This window comes from Grampus griseus (assembly GCF_964374135.1).
Source record: "Grampus griseus genome assembly, chromosome: 4".
Taxonomy (NCBI): Eukaryota; Metazoa; Chordata; class Mammalia; order Artiodactyla; family Delphinidae; genus Grampus; species Grampus griseus.
In genome coordinates this window covers 39,894,302-39,915,686 of record NC_138997.1, presented here as the reverse complement: position 1 = coordinate 39,915,686, position 21,385 = coordinate 39,894,302, and the positions used below count along the sequence as shown (strand labels likewise).

General features: G+C 40.9%; 1 protein-coding gene across 4 annotated transcripts in view; it reads right to left on the bottom strand.

Annotated features, from left to right (window-relative positions):
• The window catches only part of LIN54 (lin-54 DREAM MuvB core complex component), a 76,069-nt gene extending 65,468 nt beyond the window's left edge, over positions 1 to 10,601 (bottom strand). For 2 of the 4 annotated variants that reach the window (XM_082652926.1, XM_082652928.1), the window contains exon 1: positions 10,468 to 10,601. The gene's annotated coding sequence lies outside the window, so the exon portion shown is untranslated. Of the gene's footprint in view, positions 1 to 8,158; positions 8,527 to 10,467 lie in introns of those variants that run through there. The other 2 variants (XM_082652925.1, XM_082652927.1) reach the window with 2 other exon arrangements.
• Positions 10,602 to 21,385: the final 10,784 nt, after the last annotated feature.

Sequence of the window (21,385 nt, the reverse complement as noted above, 5' to 3'; positions counted from 1 at the left end):
CTTATTCATCTTTCTCCTTAAAACACCTGAAGTCAAGGTGTAAGAGGAGGAGAGGTCACCCCACGGAAGGAGACAGTGGTCAGACGGTGCATTTACTTTCAGTTTCAAGCCCCCACACTTGCAGCTCAACCAAACAAACTTCTAATGTTTTCGATCCACCCAGATCCTCATTTCTAACATCATTTTCTCAGCTTTGGGGACTCCTTGACTCAGCAGCTACAGCCCCACCGCCCTTCTGCTAGGGCCATGGAGTTGAGTGTACAACAACCAAGGTAACCATTCAGGCTATCTCTCAGCTCAGCCCCTAAATATTCATTAAGAGGTAGAACACCAAAGGGCTCCTACTTCCCTTGCCTCTGCCACCCTTGCCCACCACTTGGGTGAGAGCATTTGCTGCCAGATGCCAGAGAGTCTTTCAATATCTCCTAGCCCAGCCCTCAAGGTCCTCATCCTTCCTCTTTCAAAAAGCCATGTCTCTGTCAGCACTCCATTCTTATGGCTAAAACTGTCAAGTACTGGGAGGGGGCTGAGATTTTAGCCTCTCCTTGCAAGCTAACAAAGTAGCCTGTCACTGTTTCGTGGATACTGGCGGACAACACAGTAGGCCTAGGTCAGAGACACAGGACTTACTACTCCAAGCACAGCCAGGAACATAAGTATCATGCGTGTATCAGTTCCCCTGTTGCCCCCAAGTCCTACAGGGCAGATGTGGAGAGGAGCCCAGGTAGACACTGTGCAGGCAGGTTTGCATCACAACTGAGGGACCCTGAGCTTAAGGAACCTGAATCATTTATAACCTGAAGCACACCTGCCCTTTGTCCAAAGGGCGATATTATCTTTACTATACTGGACAATAAGCAAATCTGCCCTCTGCAACAGCAGGAGTCGCTAACTATCATCCAAGGCTTTATGCTATACAAACATCCTGGAAAAAATTGTTTAAAAGGGCTGTCACACTACTGGCCTGCGCTCTAAAGCCTGCAAGCCACAACTACTGAAGCCCACGTGCCACAACTACTGAAGCCCTCATGCCTACAGCCCGTGCTCTGCAACAACAGCTCAGTTTGAAGTGAGAAGCCTGCGCACCAAAGCGAAGAGTAGCCCTCGCTCGCTGCAACTAGAAAAAGCCCGTGCGCAGCAACAAAGACCCAACGCAGACAAAAATAAATAAAGTTTTTTAAATAAAAAAAAAGTAGAAAAAAGGGCTGTCACCGCCTCACTTGTAAGAAGTACAGAAATGCAAAGACCCAGGGAAAACTGTTTCCCAAAAGTATCTCTCTCTACTTATTTATTTTAGCAATGTTTTTTGTACTTCTAGTGTATAGGTCTTCTTTCTATATATATTTTGGTAAATTTATCCCTAAGTGTTTCACGTTTTTTTGATGCATTGTAAGTGGTCTTTTTTTTTCCATTTTCCAACTGTTTGTTGCTAGTATACAGAGATTCAACTGATTATTTTATATTGTCCATGTATCTAACAATTAGCTAAACTCACTAAATCTCGATGTAGAGCCCTTAGGATTTTTTAGAAAGATAATCCATGGTGTCTGAGAATAAGATCAGTATTTCTTCCTTTCCAATCTGCATGTCTTTTGTTTCTTTTCCTTACCTTACCGCCCGCACTGGCTAGGACCTACAGTAAAATGTTGAATAAAAGTGGTAAGAGCAGACATCTTTACCTTGTTCCCAAACTTACCCTTAGCTGTAGGTTTTTCATAAATTCCCTCTATTAGGTTGAGAAAGCTAACTTATAGTACCAGTTTGTAGTTGTTTCTTTTTTCAATCATAATCATAAATGGATATCTAATCATACGTTTTTTCCTACAACTAGTGAGATAATCATATGGCTTTCCTCTTTTAGTCTGGGAGTTATATTGATTTTTTATTAAGCCAATTCTGCATTCCTGAAATAAACTCCACTCAAAATTATATAAAATTGTATAAAATCATATTTTCTACATATTGCCAAATTCTACTGGCTAATATTTTGTTAATCAATTTTGTCTATACTCATGAGGACTACTGGTCTGTAGTTTTTTTGTAGTGGCTCTCTGGGGATAATGCTAGTCTAATAAAATGAGTTGGGAGGTCTTCACTCCTCTTCAATTTTCAGGAAGAGTCTTCATGGAATTGTTACAATTTCTTCCTAAAATGTTTGTTAGAATTCACCAGTAAAGCCATCTAGACATAAAGCTTTCTTGTGAGGTTTTTAACTATAAATTCTATTTCTTGAATACGAGTAGGGTTACTCGGGTTATCTCTTTCTTTCTGAGTGACCTTTGACATTTGATAGTTTGTATCTTTTAAGGAATCTGTCTATTCCTCTAAGTTGCCAAATTTATTAGCATAAAGTTATACAAAATATTCTTTTATTTTAATGTCTGTAGAGATAGCAACTCTTCCATCCTCATTTTGGTAGTTTCTGTCTTTTCTCCTTTTTTTCTCTGATCAGTCTAGTTGGAGATTTTTCAATTTTATTGATCTTTTCAAGAACGATTTTGGCTTCATTGATTTTTCCCAACAGTTTGTCCATTTTTTACTTAACTATTACCTTTATCTCCTTCCTTCTGCTTACTTTAGATTTTTTTCTAGAAGCTTCAGATGGAAGCACAGATCAGGATTCGACAAACCATAGCCTACAGATCAAATTAAGCCCACGGTCTGTTTATGTATTTCTCTGCAGCTAAGAATGATTTTTACATTTGTAAATAGTTGGGCGAGAGTGAGTATATATGTGTGTGTGTGTGTATATATATATATACACACACATATATATACATATATACGTATATATATATACATATGTATATGTATATATATATACACAGACATATATATACACATACATATATATACACTGTGTATGTGTGTGTGTATATATATATATATATACACACACACACACACACACACACACTACCCTACAAAGCCTAAAATATTTGCCATCTGGCCCTTTATAGAAAAAATCTGTCAACACTTGGTTTAGATCATTGATTTTAAACCTTTGATATTTGATAGTTTGTATCTTTTAAGATACTTGTCTATTCCTCTCAGTTGCCAAATTTATTACCATAAAGATTTTAAACCTTCTTTTCTGAAATAAACATTTAATGTTAAAAATTCCCCCAATGCTACTTTAACTGCATTCTACTAATCTCAATATGTTTTTATTATCATTCGCTTCAAATGTTTTCTAATAGTCCTTGTGATTTCATCTTTGATACACGGAAAATAAAGAAGTGTGCTATTTAATTCCCAAATATTTGGGGATTTTCTACCTTTTATTATTGATTTCTAATTTGCTCCTACTATTGTCAGAGACTGTAATTACCATTTCCATCATGTGTAGATGGAATTTAGAGACTAGTTTAAGGCTCAGTGTATGGTCCATCTTGGTGAACACTGCACGTGCACCTGAAGAGAACATGTATTCTATGGTTGCTGAGGGTAGCACCCTATAAAAGTCAATTAGGTCAAGTTGGTTGATAGTGTTGTGCATATCTTCCATAGTCTTTCTTTTTCCTTTTCTATCAATTACTGAGAAAGGCTGTTAAAATTCCCAAATACGATTGTGGCTTTGTCATTTTCTCCTCTTTTATGCATTTTTGCTTCTTCATATATTTTAAAGCTCTGTTATTAGGCAGAACATGTCTTCCTATTTGTCCTATTAAAAGGAACTAGGAGCTATAGACCTAGGAGTCTCCCTTGGAAGTAGGAGTAAAGTTCAAACTTGTAACAAGAAAAGGTCTGATTCGTTTGGCCAGTCTCTAAGCAGTATGGGCTGTGCAGAGTTCAGGAGCCAGCACACCTCACAGGCCACTGAGCAGACTGTGATAACTGCTTTATGATTAGACATCCATATCTGTTTCAGTCAGGGTCACATGCAGGGCATGGTGGCCTATGCGAAAAGAAACTCTCAAAAGGAGCTTGTGGGCATGGCAGGAAAGGGTTTGGCCATCTAGTTACATGAATCATCACTCTAATTTTATCCCTTAGGAATGGAAGATATGTACTAGCACATGCAACCTCATCATCTCTGTGTTGAGGACCACTCCAAGAAAAGAGAGGATCTTCACAAGCCAATGGGACTGAGGAGCTTTAGTTTACCACATCTGTATGAAAGGTTACCTTTCAAGGTATGGAGAGAAAAGAATATTGAACATACAATGCATTCTCCATGCCTCCAACATTTCTGCTCATAAAATCAAGTTCTAAAAGCCTTAGTTTTAAACTTATTTATGTTTTTTATCAGCATTTAATTAATATGTATTGCTTCCCAACTTTGTGGAGGGAAATTAACCAGACAGACCTCAGAAATCAACAGAAGAGTGGCATGATCACAGCTGTACTTCGGGAGGATTAACTTCATCTCAGTATTTTATTGGACTGGAGGCAGGGAAATCAGTTAGAAGGCTATTACAGTAATTAGTTCAAGACAGAGATAAATGGAGGGACGGATTTAGGGCAGTAAAAGAAATGAGTTAAATATAATATAAAAAATAATATAAGATAGAAATGATAAATGCTCTATGCTTTCACATTTTTAAATGGTTTCTTAGAGAATATTACCAGTGCTGAAACACTCTTCTTTCCCTTAGTTACAGGTGGAGGACAACCTGGTAAACAACTGTTTTCATTCTTGCACATACTAATATAAAATGGTGATGACCTATCATCATATTATAGGTGAGTAATTGGTCAGATGTTGGGACAGAAACATTTGAATGTTTAAGAATTACACTTTTGTACCTAGAGCTTACCACCAGCACTATCTGGTTAACTATACTACTTGGATTTTAGCTTTCATTTCTAAGATCAAACATCAACAACTCAAAAACTAGGTACAGAACTACATTTCTCAAACTAAGGTGGGAGCAGTGAACTATAAAACATGAGTCTTGAAGAAATTTTGAGAAGTTCATATTTTCATTTCAATAATATATATTTTTTAAAAGTATATTCTGGATCACCTTGATAACCACCTCATATCTACCATCAATGGTACCAGAATTAGAGTGGGCATACAAGGGTCTTAAAAGGTAAATGATATATTTATGCCAAGTGAAAGCCAAACCACCTAATCAGTGATTTAAGGAGGAAAGCTCTGCAGCATTCAAACACAGAAAAGTAGTGTAGGAGTTGAGTTATCATAGGATATACAGCATATAGAAAACTGCACACCTAGCCAAGGCCCACAATAGTATATTCACTATGCAAAGAAAGATTTCATTTCAGCAAAACAACATCATCCATCACCCTAAATTTAACTGGTTTTACTGGCTTTATAGTTTTGTTTATATTTCATTTATAAATTTACTTTTCTTTTATACTTCCATATAAGCAATAACCATAAGGAATTTATATACATCTAAAAATTAAATATTTTAATAAAATAAAACTATTTAGGCCAATACTGAGGATCCACAATATTTTTTTCCCTTTAAAGGGAGATTGTATATTATTCATGCTCAAGATTAACCTGGTGGAAAAAACATGGGGATTCACATCAGAAAGATCTGCTTCCAAATCTTGACTCTCCTAGTTGCTTATCATGTAACCCTAAGCAATAATCTCTCTAAGCCCTAGTTTTTTGGGTTTTTTTTTTTTTGCAGTACATGGGCCTCTCACTGTTGTGGCCTCTCCCATTGCGGAGCACAGGCTCCAGACGCGCAGGCTCAGCGGCCATGGCTCACGGGCCCAGCCGCTCCGCAGCATGTGGGATCCGCCCAGACCAGGGCACGAACCTGTGTCCCCTGCATCGGTAGGGGGACTCTCAACCACTGCGCCACCAGGGAAGCCCTAAGCCCTAGTTTACTTGCAGGGTTACTGGGAAGACAGTTATGCGGTACAGTAAAGCTCAAATGAAAATTCTTCTCTTCTTTTTCTATCTAAATTAGCTTCTCCTGATTTCTCCCTTTTTTAAAAATTTTATTTACTTACTTACTTACTTACTTAATTTATTTATTTATTGGCAGCTCCACATGGCATCTCAGTTCCCTGACCAGGGATTGAACCTGGGCGCTGGACAGTGACAGCATGGAGTCCCTACCACTGGACCACCACAGGGAATTCCCTCTCCATAGAACTTTTAATCTGTCATATATCATGCAGATTACACCTTCACAATGTCTCCTTCCCACTGTAACCAAGAGTTTCCAAATCTCCAAAGCTCAGAGCCAACTACGTATTTTTACCTTTATCTCCTCTCACCTGCAATACCTCCTACAGAAAAAGCTACAGGACTTATCTCCCTCAAGTGCATCTCTGAGGCTGTCACTCTCCTACTCAAAAATTTTCTGTAAGTCTCAAGGCCTTCTGTATTAAGGTCCTACCCAACCTAGCAACTTTATCTCCAATTCCTAAAGTGAAAGTTTCCTGAGGCAAAGATACTGAGGTATCGCCCATCCCTAGCATAGTATGTGACACATAATAGATACCCAATAGTAATATTTGAAAAAAGTAACAGGAATCTGTAATGCTCCTCTCCACCAAAACAGACGACCGACTACCTCCACTGGCATAACTCTTCATTTCTTTCTAACACACTTCTAATTATTAATTGTTTTAACCACAATAATCTAAAAGCTGGTCTTGAAAGACAATCACAAGGAATCACAAAAAGACAATAGCACTCGGTGATTTAAAAAAAAAAAAAAAGAAAGCCAGTGAAAAAGCATTAAATCTCCCTCTTTATTTTAATTATTTTAAAAATTCTTAGTTTTACTATTAACTTAGCAGCTTGGTTGGCATGGCCCAAATAACTGCAACATAAACATTATAAGAAAAAACAACAACAACAAAAACAACCAAATTCCTACTGGATAAAACGAGAATATCAGGAAAAAAAATGATTTAGAAAATTCATTAACTAAAACCTCTGAGTACCTCTCAGTTATTTCCCGTAAAAATTTTTTTTGGTCTCTTATTCTTCTAGTGAATGAATTCGGACACTCAAATGTCCAAGCTATACACACAAATATTTCCTCTCTGAATAAAACACTCAGTGAATAATATTGTATGACATACTATGACATCATCTCTTTGTAGGAAACTTGGATAAGGAAAATCACTGCTATCATAAACATGACCAGGGGCCATTTCTTAAACATTCACCTCTCTGTTCACTCATATATTCAACCTTCCAGTGACCCAACCTTCCACTACAAAAGCTGGAAAAAAACAGAGGGCCCCAAATTAATGTATAAAAATTTGATTCACATGTAACTTTTCAGTAACACTACTGTTGGGGATCTGCAGCACAATCTAAAACATACATGAATCTTTAGGTAACCTAACAAAATTAGACAATGGCTGTCACAGAGTCAGTCAAGCCAATTCTCCAGCTCTTTAAACAAAGGGCTAACAAGTCAAGTATGTAAAATAAAACAAAGGTCTCAATTTATCTTTAACCAACTTAAAATTTGACTTGTATCAAGTGCGAGCATCAAGCCATCACAACTTCCTTCTTAATAATGAAGGTAAAACTTGTGAACAAAAATAGAGCGCCCAGAGCTGCACTTCACTTGGATCATAAAATCTACTGTGAAATTTTCCATAACTTTACTCTCTGAATTCATGAAATGGATGAGAGGCAGGGAAAAACATGGATATCAAATATGACTGACAGTATCTCAATTGTTATTTGCCAAATGGCAGGGCCCAAGGGGTCCTCTATAGATGACAGAGCCATAAAAGAAAACGACAACAGTTTTAATGATTACAAAACTGGTCCATATGCTCAAAAAATGTGAACATCCACACCCCAACAAGTCACAGACTATGATCTAAGACACAGAGCTTAAATGCAGAATAAAATGTCAATGCTCTGCCTCCCTAAAGAAACATACAACCCCATAAACTGCTGAACATCATCAAACCAACACCCGCCAGAGTGGATATTTTAAATATTAAATCAGGTAATCATGATAACTGCTAGCGGTTCATCTAGGCCTCAGCAGCAGCCTTAGGTGTAAGAGCAAACTCAAGCCCTCTTAACACTCAAAGAATAATGTTGATGTCATTATGAGGCTACTGATTCTTTGCCCTCTGAACTAGTCATTCCCTGACCCACGACGCAATTCTTCTCCCACCCACCCCCTCCCCCCAAATAAAGAGAGCTCAAAACAGAGCAGCCCTCGGGTATCCCCTTCTCCTCTACCTCCGGCGGCTGCCGCTGTCTCCTCCCTCCGGCTCCGAGGTGGGGACTCCAGAAGGTCCCGGGCAATTCCGAGCCCGGGCGGTGCTTGTTTTGCCTGTGCACGGTAGCTCCGGCCAGCCGCTTCCTTCCCCAGTCTGCACGAACTGGAGCGCTACAGGGATCCCGGGGGCCAAGGAGGGAGCCCGGGTGGCGACGCCGCCGCGGCCGCCGCCTCTGGTATGTCAGGGGCCGGGATTGTATTTCGAAAGATCCGCCATTTTCACCTCGTCATCACCATCACAGCTCAGCAGCTTCCCCGACAGCCGGAGCCCGGGCCGCCGCCGCCGCCGCCGCCAGTAACCTCCCCCTTCCTCCTCCTCCCCTCCCCGGCCCTCCCCTCCGGAGAGGCGCACACCCACATATCCGGGGAAACCTCCCGCCGGCCCCGCCAACCTTCAAATGCTCAGGGAGATACTAATGCACACACAGTCCACGCTGAGACCTTTCACCCTGCCACGAAAGATGGTGCTCCGGCGGGCCCGGTAGCAACGCGAAAGCAAGTCGTGCTACCTGCGGGGCCCCAAGTCCGGCACATTTTTGTTTTGAAGAGCAAAAAACATGCGGAAGGGGGCAAAGGGCAATAAAGAGCCCAAACTCTCTCATTTTCAGGAAAGCAACTTGAGAGAGTTGACGGAATGCCTTTTATTCACTGTGTCCCTCTCAGACACTAAAAACAGGATCAAGACCTTTAATGCCATTCACCAGCTCTGACATTTTCCTCCACCGTCAGCACTACTTTTGACAGAATGGGCTACTTCCAACTGCACGTCCGACCTCTCTGATACATTTGTAAGTTACAGGCATTGATTCTCACGCAGATACTGTAGTCAAAAGGTCTAGTTTTCAAATAAATTTCTGAACTATTTTCCACTTAATTTCGTCTGATCATTTCTGTCCATAAACACTGTGACTTCCAGTTCGTTTGTCATTGGTTTAAGACGTCAAAGTGCCACTAGGTTTAAAATGTACTGAACCTATTCATAAGTGAACAATTTCTAAAATACAGAAAATATACCTCTAAGTTAAAATTCTTTGCCAAATGCTTTTAGAATCTAAGTCACCAAATTAAAAAAAAAATCTGCCGCTGATATGTTTATTTGATACTGTGAAAATAAGCAGCTTGCTTCAGAGCAAGACCCTAGAGTTACCCACCCAGCTCCACCAGCTCCTCTCATCATGCAGTTTAATAAATAACTAAAAGAGAATATACGCAAATTTTAATCATCAAAGAAATATCAGGAAAACATAAGCTGCAAGGCTTCTGATGGGAACAGAATTTAAAAAAAAAAAACTAAGTTGACTACCTTTGTTAATTTCAGATTTGATAACCACCCATTGAAAAGCTGAATTCTATACCTACCATTCAACTACAGCATAAGCTCTAAAAGACCTGTCTGAAATGAGCAAATTGAATTTCAAGGTTTCGAACAGAGCCACTCTACCGCCTTTTTTAAAAGTTAGTTTAAAAAGAGAAAGGCAGAAGTTGAAAAAAGGCATTTAATTTCCTTACCTTGCTTGAATGACAACTCCATATAAAAGTCGGTAGCTTCAGGCTTAAACAAGTACTGTCACCCAGCCCAGTCGCCGTTTCTATATGCAGCCTGCTAGACTCTGAGAGTATCAAGTCTTCCCAATTTCTTTATCTTTAAACTTTATCTCCCCACGGCCAGCCCTGTTCACCCCCACTCTGCTTGGTGTTTACCGTTGGTTGGCCAAGCTAAGTCTTGGCCCGCTCCCTTCCCCCGTGCACCTCGGGAACATTGTGACATTTGACTGGTGGGCTTCGCGAGGAAAACGGACATACACGAAGAAGACACCATACAAAGGGGCATAGGAAGAACGGGGCGGCGGGCAGTAGGGAAAGGAGGAGCTGGTACAAAATGACACAGCAGCAAAACCGGTTCCCAGAAACCCGGGGCCGACACGGGGGCTCCTCGGACCGCGCAGTGTGCGTGTCAACAGCCGCGGGAGCCCTTCCTCCAGACCGCCGGGAAGGGCGGGCTGCCGGCAGAGCGCCGGCCCCGCTGGGTGACAGCCGCCCTCCCGAGTGCCGGCGGGAAGGGGCCGAGCCCGGAGGATCCTCCCTCCCCCTGCGGCCCAGGGATGCGGCGCGGCGTCCCCCAGACTGCAGGTTCCCGCTCTCCGCCACTACCCACTAGCCCGGGCTCCCGGAGGGGGCGGTCCGGCGCCCTCCGCCCGCGCCACCACCCGCAGCGCCCCCTTTCCCGCCCGCCTGCCCAGAGGCCCCCACCCCGGGGGCTGACACTCACCAAAGCCGGCGGCGCCGCCGCCTCCTTCTCACGCCGCGATCTCTGGGCTCCCCGCAGCCGCGGCGGCGGCGGCGCCTCCAAGACACAGACCCGGGTTTGTTCAAAATCACGCGCCCAGCGCCATTCCACCGCCGCATCCCATAATACGCTGGGCCCTCCCCTCCCGCGCGCCCCTCTCCGCCCGCCCCTCCACTCTGCCCGCCCCGCCTCCACGGCTTCCTTCTCCCCGCCCTTTCCGCGGCGCCTTGCCCCGCCCCTTGGCAACCCTAGCTAGCGTCATCCCGCAAGGCGGCCGCGAGTACGCTCCTGCTCCACGTGACTCCGAGTGTGCGCTCTGTCAAAGCTTTCGCACGGAATGTTCCATCCAGCTGAAGCTGGGAGGGGGAAGGCAGGGTCGCGCACGAGCTTGGGAGGGAGTGTGTTATCTTCTAGCTTTCCTTGTTAGGAAGTCTGTGCTGTAGGTGCGATTTCCAGCATCTTGCCGTTGTTTGATGTTCTTGGGTGGGGAAGTGATCAGTAATCACAAATGCCAAATCTCTTTGTTTTTTAGGCACTGATTTTGCAGGGGTCGCTAAAAAAGCCCCTGGAAGACCACGCAGAGTTAAACTTATTTTGAAAGGTACTTTTTTTTACGGTATACAGTCAAGACTAACACAATCAAAATTCTTTGTATTTGGTAACCTTTTACTTTTATTTTTCCCGGTATTCTTTTTATAAGGTAAGAAAAGATGCCCAAATTTGGAGTCGGATAAACAGGCAGAGATTCAGTGAATAACTGCCCTGTATGAGAAGACTACAGAGGAAACAATAGAAAATACAAAAGAGTATATACGTAGTATAAAATGGTGTGGTACAGTTTGTAATTGCTAGTGAAGCACGGAGGACCTGCAGGTCAACGTGAGAGACTGTAACCTGGAAACACAAAGGAGGAGGTGAGACATGCTGTAGTGGAAGCAACAATCATTTTGGGTTAAGCAGTCCTAGTTTTAAATTCTGGCACCTCCACTAAAGTGTATAACATTTATCAAGTTTCTTTTCCCATCTACAAAAGAAAAATAACATAGCTTTCCAAGATCCTGAGGATCATATAAAGTGAGAGGTGTCAAGCAGCTACACACAGTCTCTGCCTCAAATGTTAGTTCTATTTTACCATAATCAACAGCACCCCATACCTTCCACCTCAAACTCTATGGTTAGGATTTAGCAAGGCAAGTGGCATGAAATTAGCAAAGGCTTGGTAGCCGGAAGGTCTGGAGCCTGTGCAAGGAATGTGAGAAACCTGCATGATACACAGGCTTTATTGAGGATCAGTAGGTGAGTCCAGTTTATGAGAAGCTTTGAGAGCTGGTGTAAGAAAACATCCTGGTGGTGGGAATTCCCTGGTGGTCCAGTGGTTAGTCCTCTATGCTTGCACCCCAGGGGGCCTGGGTTCCATCCCTACTCGGGGAACTAGTATCCCACAAGCCACTCGGCCAAAAATTAAAGGAAGAAAGAAAGAAAAGAAAAGGGCCTTGGCAGTTAAAAAAAAAAAAAGTGGTTAAATGATGGGTGGTACTTGTGGGGCACCTCTGGAAGGAAGAAGAGAGTGAGATGGGGTACCCAAATCCAGCTGGAATCTAGGGAAACAAAGAATCACCTTCAGAAGGAGAAAATTTCTCAACTTATTCCACAAGGCTAGCATAAACCGGTTACCAAAACCCAAGGCAAAGAGCACCAAAAAAAAGGAAAATTCTTCTATTCTCACCATGACTTTGTTAAAACGACAAAATTGAGCATTAAGACATAAAATCCAGTAACGTGGTAGTAAAAAGAATTCACACCATAACAAAGAATGGTGGTTTAACATTAAGAAATCTACTCATGACATTTATTAAAGTAAAGGAGAAAAGCCAAATGATATTCTCTAGAGATGTACCATATAACATTCAACAGCCATTTCTGAATTTTAAAAATTTCTTAGTAAGCTAGAAATAAAAGAACAGTTCCTTAATTGGATCAAGATAATTATAAAAAAATGACAGTAATATCATACATTAGAGTAAAATGGCAGAAGTACTCTCGTTAAAATCACAGATCCAGGGACTAACCTGGTGGTTCTGCGATAAAGACTCTGCCCTCCCAATGCAGGGGGCCCGGGTTCCATCGCTGGTCAGGGAACTAGATCCCGCATGCCCCCGAGTGCCGCATAAGACCCGGTGCAGCCAAATAAATAAATAAATGAATATTCTTTTTAAAAAATCAGGGACCCACAAGGATGCAGGGCTATAGTAGCTATTTAACATTTTTCAGGGCGTCCTAGCTAAATGCAATTAAATAAGAACGTTTAAAAAAAAGCTTGAAATAGTGGAAAGAAGAGACAAAATTGTCCTTATTAAAAATAATCACAAAGAGCTCAGTGTTGTGGTTAACTGTTTGGCCTCTGGAGCCAGACTGCCTGGATCCAAATTCTGGCCCTGCCACTTAATAGCTGTGTGAACCTAAGCAAGTTACTTTCCTCTTGAACCTCTGTTTCCTCATGTGTAAATTGGGAATAAAGTATCATCATAAGGTTGTTGTGAAGATTAATGAGGTACTATGTGTAAAGCACTTTGAATAGTGCCTGGTATATGGTAAGAGCTCATGACTGAAAACTAATAATAATCTAAGCTACAATACAGTCTAAAATATAATGTAATTTTTTACTTTTTCAAGGAGAGCATTTTTAGCCCCTAAGAACCACTGCTGTTCAAACAAAACAGAATCTGTTTATATTTGCATGACAGCTTTCCTAGATGAACTAAAAGCATTTATTCAGCAAGTATTTGTTGATCATCTACCAAATCCTAAGCACTGACAAGACACTGGGAATAAAGTGGTAAACAAGACAGAGCAGCTCTATCCAATGGAATGTTCCGCCATGGTAGAACTGTTCTATATCCACTCTGTCTGATATAGTAGCCGCTAGTCACCTGTGCCTGTCAAGCAACTGAAATGTGGCTAGTGTGGATAAGGAACGAAATTTTCATTTCATTTCATCGTCATTAATTTAAATTTAAATAGCCACATGTCGGGGCTTCCCTGGTGGTGCAGCACAGTGGTTAAGAATCCGCCTGCCAACGCAGGGGGCACGGGTTGGAGCCCTGATCAGGGAAGATCCCACATGCTGCAGAGCAACAAAGCCCATGCGCCACAACTACTGAAGCCTGTGCTCTGGAGCCCGCAAGCTACAACTACTGAGCCCGTGTGCCACAACTACTGAAGCCCGCGCACCTAGAGCCCATGCTCCGTAACAAGGAAGCCAACGCAGTGAGAAGCCCGCGCACCACAACAAAGACCCAACGCAGCCAAAAATAAATAAAATAAAATAAATTAATTAAAAATAAATAAATAGCCACATGTCGCCAATGACTACAGCATTGGACAGCACAGTTCTATAGGAAGTGACAGTCAAAAACTAGTAGGAAAAAATTAGAGATTTTAAATAAAAATAGAGTTTCTGAAGAAGATATCAATACAAAAAATAAAAAGATTGTATAGAGGTATGAGTTGCATAGAAGAAAAAACAAAATGTACTATGGGGCACCTATTATGTGCCAGATATACTGCTAGATACAAAGTACACACTAGTTAATAAAATTTTCTTAAAATATATTAGTTCCAAAAGATTATTTAGACGTTCCTTTGCTCTTTAGTTCCTTTGTCATAAATCTAGGATGTCTCTGTAAAGCAACTATCATGTATAAATCTATACAAGTGTAATTATCACCTTTATTTATTTTTCATCATCACATAACTCTTTTGTAACAGATCCATAACCCCTTATCAACAATTTTAAAATACAAAATGTTTTGAAAACTGAAAAATTTCTGGAAGCTTATGACAAACGCATTCAGTAGGAAAATCAATATGACATAAGGTATTAATAGTCTCTAGAACATTTAGTGTGAATATATATCAGTGCAGAAACATGAGTGTGTTTCACTATGGAGTTTGTTAAAGGCTAAAGGGGTTGGAAGGAGCTTTCAAGGTGATGGGAATTTTTTCTTTTTACAAGTTAAACATTTTTATTTTGATAAAGGTTACACATCAATATGGCAAAACAAACAAACAAAAAAAGTACCTTACATAGCCAAAGTAATCTCCCACTCAGGCTTGCTCCCCAGCAGGTACCCTTCCCAGAATGTGTATATATTTAATTTAACATTATTTACACACATTCTTTTGATCCTATCTTTCGTGATGGGAATGTTTTTGACCTTGATTGTGGTATTGGTTACATAAGGGTATATACGTTTAAAAAATTAATTAAAAAAAACTATTCCACCCTGAAAAAATAATAAGGATATATACAATGGCCTAAACTCATTGGGTACACTTAAAACGGATGTGTTTTATTGTATGTAAATTATACGCCATTAAAGTTTTTGTTTTTGTTTTTGTTTTTTTGGCTGCATTGGGTCTTTGTTGCTGAGCACAGGCTTTCTCTAGTTGCAGCGAGTGGGGGCTACTCTTCGTTGTGGTGCACGGCCTTCTCATTGCGGTGGCTTCTCTTGTTGCAGAGCATGGGCTCTAGGAGTGTGGGCTTCAGTAGTTGTGGCACACGGGCTCAGTCGTTGCAGCTCGCGGGCTCTAGAGAGCAGGCTCAGTAGTTGTGGCACAGGGGCTTAGTTGCTCTGCAGCATGCAGGATCTTCCTGGATCAGGGATCGAACCTGTGGCCCCTGCATTGGCAGGCAGACTCCTAACCACTGAGCCAACAGGGAGGTCCCTAAAGTTGGTTTTAAAAGAAAAAAAAAAGACAATTCTTAAAATTTGTGCATGTGCCATCTAAAATCCAAAATATCCTCAATTCCAAAACACATTGGTACCCAAGGGTTTGGAATAAGGAAATGTAGATCAGTATCACTTTGAACACACTCCAAGTTTTTTCACTTATGGTGCAGGATGTGATTAATAATGTCAAACCACCTAAAAAAATAAAATTAACCACTAAAATCATCTGTTGGTGTCAGGCAGCATTCATTTACTTTTACTCTGGCTTTATGATTTCTTGGCCTCCTTAATAGTCATTTTTGTCTTTCTAATTAAAAGGATAGAAATAGGGGCTCCTCTGTAACGTTCTGATGTACTTGTCCTGCTAGGGGTATAACCATCCCTGTGGTTAAGAGCAGGGTTTTCCCTTGGAGGAAGTAGATATTGCCAGTATCAGTCATCCTAGGAGGCACATCTTGAGACAGCATATGGGAACTTGCAAGAAGGGCTCACACGGAGAGAGGGAGGTACTTCCTTTCTCTCAGCCTTACTTATTTGGACTCGGACACGGAGAGTTTAATGTGTTTGAAGGAATGTGCCCACCTTTCCACCTAGTCGGGGAAAGAAAAGTCTGCCTCCAGAGGGACTGTTTGATGTTCTGTTTTTTGTTTTAATTGTAAAACATCTTAAAATTCTTCATGGCTTATAACCACAAGCATTTATTTTTCTCATGATTTGTATGAATTGATCTAGGCTGGGCTCAGGTAGGCCAGGTTGGAACCCAGGCTTTTGGTTGGGTTCCCATCTATTCCATATATCTTAATTCTGGGCCCAAGCTGATAGGGCATTAGCTACCTAGGGCATGCTCTTCTAGTCGATCACAGGAACACAACAAAAAATGAGTGGAAACATGATATCCTTCTTAAGGCTACCCCTCCCCCTCAACCAACTGGCACACTGTCACTTCTGCTTATGTTTCATTGGCCAAAACAAGTCTACTGCCAAGCCCAGCACCAATGAGATGGAGGATATGCATTCCTTGGTACTCTAGTGAGAGGTACTGCAAAGGTACATGGCACAGGGTGTAGATGTAGTACAAATTCTAGTACAAAGAGGGAATAAAGAATTGGGAGTATTGATCCAAACCAGCACAAGAAGACACCTTGCACATCGGCCTAAACAGGTGTTTAGGGAGGAGATCAGAATGCTTTAATACTTTACAATCTCCATGAAAACACCCCTTTTAAAAACAAATACAAATGACTCTTCAGTCCTTTGTAAATTGCTATACCTATACAGCATTAACCTCCTTATTCCAGTTAAACTGCTATTCTTTTTTCTTCCAATGTAAAAATTCTAGAGTTGGCTCTGGCCTGGGACCTGTGAACTCACAAAGCTACCCACAAAGCTATCTGCTACATAGTTGTAACTTACTAGCTACAGTTAACTAGGCTGCTTTCAGCTGCAAGTAAAAGTTGCTTATATATTTCATAACTGTCTGCACAGCTCATAAAATAAATAGTATAGAAATAGGCTTTCCCAGGATAATTCAGCAGAGAAAAGATATTATCAAAGATCCTGGCTCATTCCTCCTTTCCACACCACCAGTCTCAGGGTGTTGTCTTAGATTGTAGGCTTGCCTTCCAGTGGCTGTCACTTAGTACCATACATAGACATAATACACACCACACACAAATATCAGCCACAGAGGAAGGGTATTTCTTCCCATGCACCACTTTTTATCTGCAAGGTAAGTCCCCCAGAAGACTTCCCATCATGATGCACTGGTCAGACCCAGACCATATATGTCTTCTTAAACCATTCACTAGCAAAAGGAAATGGAATTACCATAAATGGCCTAGAGTAGGGGTCAGCAAATTAAGACTCACAGGCTGAATGCAGCCCATGGCCTGTTTCTGTTAGGCCTACAAGTTAAGAATGTTTTTGTGTCTTTTACATTTTTAAATGCAAAAAGAAGGAGAAGGAGAAGAAGAAGCAAAGATACCATATGTGGCCCACGATATCTAAAATACTATTTGGCTCTTAACAGAAAATGTTTGCAGACTCCTGCCTAGATCAACCATGATATACCTTGGGGGATGAAGAAAGGCCTACCTTCCCTGAGCACCATACCAGTGTTAGGTCCACCATATCACATATGTGTAATTTCCTTCTGCTCTCCCCAAGCCTTGAGTAAGATCTTATTAACCATTACTGAATAGTTCCATTATTCACCACTCCTGAGGTAAATTAAAGGCAAAGTCAGTGTCCACATGGGTGTCAGAATGTTATGGGGGAGCAGTGGCTTTTCATTTCTCTTTTATGGGAATGATAGTGTTTAGTGAATTATCCCCAAAGGGAAGGTACACCTCAAGGGAAAACCATTAAAATGTAAAGTCCAGACTCCTTACGTTACCAACATGTCACTCCATTGTCTTCTGAATCACATAATTTGTGACTATAAGTCTGTTTTAATTCCTCTGCATGTAATGTGCCCCCCCAGAAACCTTTAAGATTTTTCTCTTTATTTTTGGCTTTCAGTAGTTTGAATATTGTGTGTCTAGGAGTGTGTGTGTGTGTGTGTGTGTGTGTGTATAAGTGTTTTATCCTTTGGGGAGCTCTCTGAGATTCTCTGGATATACGGTTTGATATGTTTGATATCGTTCATAGTTTTGGGAAAATTCTCAGCTGTTATCTCTTCAAATTTTTCTTCTGCCTTATCCTTTCTCTCTTCTGCTTCTTGGATTCCAGTTATACATACTTTGGATCACTTTGTCCCACAGTCCTTGGATGCTCTACCCACCCCACACTCTTCTACCTACACATTCTTTTTACTCTTTGATTCTTACTTTGGGTTCTTTCTATTGATCTGTCTTCAGGTTCCCTGATTCTTTCCTTGGGCTGTGTTGAGTCTATTCATGAGCTCATTAAAGGCATTCTTCATCTTTGTTGACATGTCTTTTTATTTCTAGCATTTCCTTTTTATATTTTCTTTTACTTTCCACCTCTCTGTTCATTCTTCATCTGTTCATTCATGTTACCTACATTTTATATTAGAGACTTTAACATATTGATCATAATTATTTTAAACTCCCTGTCAGATAGTTTCAACATCTCTAGATTGTTTTGTCTCTTGAAAGTGGTGTGTGTTTGTGTGAGTGTGTGTGTATGTGTGTTTCTCATAATTACTGATTGGATGCTGGACCTTGTGTGCAGACAGGAGAGATGGAGATAAATATTATTTATGTTTTAAAATGGGCATGCATCTTTTTCTGCTAAGCTGTTAGTGTAAGAGGTTTAGTTATTCTAGTCAGGAGTTGAACTGGGCTTGGGTTTTACTGTTGCTATGGTTACCTTCAGTGCATCATCATTTTCAAATTCCTCTAAAGTTATTTTGTGCTTAGAGTTGGGGCGGGTTTGCTAAAGTTTTTTCTCAGTGCTGATATTCCACTTTCAGCTTTAGGCTTTCTATGCTCTTACCACTCAGAGGGGGTCACTCTAAGCTCATGCCTTTCGCCCAGCAGTAACCTGCTTGTTACTTGGTGCTTACTAGAATGGTTGTAGTGATGGGGAAGGAAGACAGTGTCTCTGTGGTCCTGTTCCAACTTCATTCTTAGACAGGCTCTGTGTCCCTGGGTCTGGGTAATCCAGACCCTCCCAGAGCATTATGACCTCTAAGAGTAGACAGTTTCCAGTCTCTTCCCTGGGATTAGAGGTTTGGGGTTTTTTTTCTTTTCTTTTCATTTTTCCTATTCTTCCAGCTGCAATGGATCTTTACTGGTGCCTTGGGGAACAACAGGGCTTGCTGCCTTCTCCCATCAATTTAAGTCTTTTGTTCCTTGGGGGAGAAGTGTCTGGGTTTCTTCCTGCCTTTCCTGCAATGGCAGCCACTCCTCTCCTCTAGGCTTGAAGGACCCAGGAGTCTTTTCCTTACCTACCACCCTGCCCCCAGTCTTTGTCCTGGCTTCCCAGTGGTGGTCTCTGGAGAAGAGCCTGTGAATAGTTGTGACTCCTTTTATGACTGTGGCTTCTATGGTGTTCTACAAGCATGCCAGCCCACACTCAGTCTTTAGCAATTTATTTAAAAATTTAGCAGAATTCTTCCTTCCTGTTTGTATGGCTGCCCCATCTTCCTTCCCATGCTCTGCCATAGATGACACAGTGCCTGCATCTCATCTGTGTTTAGAAGCACCTGTCTTTCCTTAGATTTCAAGTTAGTGGGTTGCCCTATGACCTCAGATCTTTGATTGGCTTAATAAAAAATTATGATTTTATAGATTACCTAGTTTATTGTTGTGTGGAGGGAGCAATGCTTTTTTGCAGCTCCCTCCAGCTAGGCAGAAGCTGGAAGTCCTCCAGGTGTTATTTTATTAAGAGAGTCAGACGGTCTCTATTGTTGGACCACAGTGCTTATCACAAGTTTTACCCAGGATAGTCCTTCTACTTACTCTCTTAACCCACCCCTTCCTATTTGTCTTACTAGCTCTCAGAACTCTTGCTTTATGACTCGAGTTTAATATCTGCTTCTGGTTGTTGCCACAGTTGGTGGCAGATTTGGATAATCTTCTCCATCTTACCCACATTAGTTCTTACTCAGCCTTTGGATTTACATACTCCTTGATTTTAGTGCCACCTCCAGAGAAGGGAGATTTAGATGGAAACACCAGCACATTCAATGATGCTGGGATTTTCTAGGTCTCCTATTTATCCAACTATGTTCTTTACTCAATTTAACAAGTATTTTTTGAGTGATTACTTAATACAAAGAACATAGTTCTGGGTACTGGTGGTTTATAGAAGTCAATCAAGCTACCACATCTCTTTCACTCACTTTCAACTATATGAGCCCACTTGAAATATGAACACAAGGGAACAAGCAGAAAGACATGGTGGGCACTAGATGGCACAAATGAAGCCTCAGGTTACAGGGAATCTAGAGATAGCAAGGTAAGAGTATCAGAACACACTAGATAGTGAAGAGAGTGTAGCCTGTGAAGATGCATGGACCTCCAAGTGGAAGGATAAGACCTACCTGGACACTATTATTAAGAGGATCTGTTGGTCATCTTGATACCAGAGGGAGTTTTGGGGAAGCATAACAGTTGTGTTCGAGCATCTCTTCCTCTGAGGCTGGAAGAGCACTAGCCTTTGAAACTAGTAGAGAAGACAGAAGACACCTTAACTGTAAATAAATACAAAAAATACATAAATAAAAGCATTCAAGAAGACTAAATTCAAAACATACACACAAGACTATGGAACAAAAAGCATGATTTTGTTCCCTTTTTAAATTAAGGTTTTACACTCAGTGAAATGCATAGATCATAAATGTATACTTTGATAAACTTTGATAAATCCATACACCCCATGTAACCCACACGCCTACCAACATATGGCACATTTCCGTCACCTCCACCTCCTGCTACTTCCCAGGAAATTCCTACCTTTCTCCATTTCCTCCTCCTCAAGCACTTTCTGATTTTCTATCATCATAGATTAGTTTTTTCTAATTCATAACTTCATGAGATGGAACCTTATTACATGTATTTTTTTAATGTCTGGTTTCTTTCACTCAACATATTGTTTTTGAGATTCATTCACATTGTTGCATGTATCTGCAGTTTTTCTTTTTGATGCTGAGTAGTGTTCTATTGAATGAATATATCACACTTTGTCTACCCACTTTCCTGACAACTTTTTTGTTTTCACTTGGGGCTATTATAAATAAAGCAGCTATAACATTTTTACACAAGTAGACATATGAAAATCATGATTTTTAAAATACAACGTTGAAGATATATTGAAGGAGAACTGAATCTTGCTAAGTGGCCTGAAAAGTGGAAAAGATATCTCAAAACAGAGCGAAAATATAAAGAGAGAAATTATGAAGAAAAAGGCAAGTCACTTTGAAGATAAACCCAAGAGACCTGATATATGACTAGTTGGAGTTCCAGAAGGAAACAAAGGAAACGATAAAAGGAAGATAATATTAAACAAATAATACTAGAAAATTTCCCTTACCTGAAGATAGACTTGCATTTGCAGATAAAAGGGGTCACTGAATTTCAGGTAAGATCAATGAAAAAAGACACACCTAGGCACATTTGAGGGAAATTCCTGTAAAGAAAAGATCTTAAAAACTTCCAGGTGGAAAGAACAAGTTTCCTACAAAAAGAATAGGAAAAACA